The sequence below is a fragment of the Microtus ochrogaster genome, chromosome 5 (genome assembly GCF_000317375.1).
Source record: "Microtus ochrogaster isolate Prairie Vole_2 chromosome 5, MicOch1.0, whole genome shotgun sequence".
In the NCBI taxonomy this organism is placed as follows: Eukaryota; Metazoa; Chordata; class Mammalia; order Rodentia; family Cricetidae; genus Microtus; species Microtus ochrogaster.
The window spans coordinates 86,130,216-86,131,608 of record NC_022012.1 but is presented as its reverse complement, the minus strand read 5'-3'; the positions used below and the strand labels follow the sequence as shown (position 1 = coordinate 86,131,608).

The window sequence follows — 1,393 nt, the reverse complement described above, 5'->3', positions numbered from 1 at the left end:
AAAAAAAAAAAAAAAAAAAAAAGGAGCACTGATCACTCTTTCGGAAGGCTATTGTCAGGCAGGAGATGCTATTTCTAAAGCACACGCTTCTTTCTAGATTCAGTCATTTTAAATTCTACTAGTTAGCAATTATTAAAATCTCTTCTCTCCAGTATGCTAGTAGAAATAAACAGGTTGAGAATCACTGTTTCTGGTCACATATTCCAACATTCTATAATTTCTAAATGCTGATTCCCTCAAGCTGGGCTTGCTGATTTTGATTATCTTTATGGATTATTATTATGTGTATGAGCATTTGCCTCCATGTATGTGTACCATATGTACACCTGTTGCCCATGGAGGTCATAAGATTCCTTGGAATTATAGTTGTAGAGGTTGTGAGCTGCCATGTGGGTGCTGGGAACTGAGGCCAGATCCTCTCCAAGAGTGCTAAGTAATTTTCACCACTGAGTCAGGTCTGTAGAAGTCCTTTAGTTTCTAAAGTTGTTACTATCATTATTTGCCTTGCTGGGCATCAAATCTATGGCCTTCTAGATGTCAGGTAAGCCCTCTGGCATAGAATTACATCCCCCAAAATATTTTTGAAAAAAAATTTTCTTTTGCATTGTGTATGTCACGTATCTATGTTCACATGTGTGGGCATGTTCATGTGTGAGCATATAGAAGTCAGAGGTTGACATTGAATGTCTGCCTCATTCACTCACCACTTATATACTGAAGTAGAATCTCATGCCAATTTGAGCAGTCTAGCCAGCCAGCCTGCCCCAGGGATCCCTTATCTCTACAAATTGACTATTGGGGAAACAGGTGGGTGCTGCCATGTCTACCCATAGTTTTGCTTTGTTTTATTTTATTTATTTCATTTATTTATTCCTTTGAGAAAAATAATCTTAGAATGTATCCCTAGTTGGGTTGGAACTCTGTGTAGACCAAGTTGGCCTTGAACTAAAAAAGATCCATTTATCTCTGCCTCCCACGTGCTGGGATTACAACTATGCAACACAAGTAACGCAGTTTTGAAAGGTTTTCACAATATAGGTGTGTTAACTATAATAAATGAGTACCCATAGAAACATGATCACTGAAACGCTCCCATTTTAGAAGTGGGTCATCTCACATAGTCATGCAGTCTACAACTAACTATGCAACTATACATTCCATTCCAAAGAACAAAACAATATCGTTGCACAGGTATTTGAGTATTTGTCAAGCTGGAAAAAGTATTTAGAGGAAAAAAAATATGTATTTAACAAATGCCAGTAATTCAATAAAAACCAGTTTCTATAGTTATTTAGTCCACTGCTTCTTTCTTTCTTTCTTTCTTTCTTTCTTTCTTTCTTTCTTTCTTTCTTTCTTTCTTTCTTTCTTTCTTTCTTTTTTGAGACAGGGTTTC

At 36.6% G+C, this 1,393-nt stretch overlaps 1 protein-coding gene across 31 annotated transcripts in view; it reads right to left on the bottom strand.

The window, feature by feature from the left end:
- Clasp2 (cytoplasmic linker associated protein 2) overlaps window positions 1-1,393 on the bottom strand; it is a 189,055-nt gene that overhangs the window by 33,403 nt on the left and 154,259 nt on the right. The window lies entirely within an intron of this gene.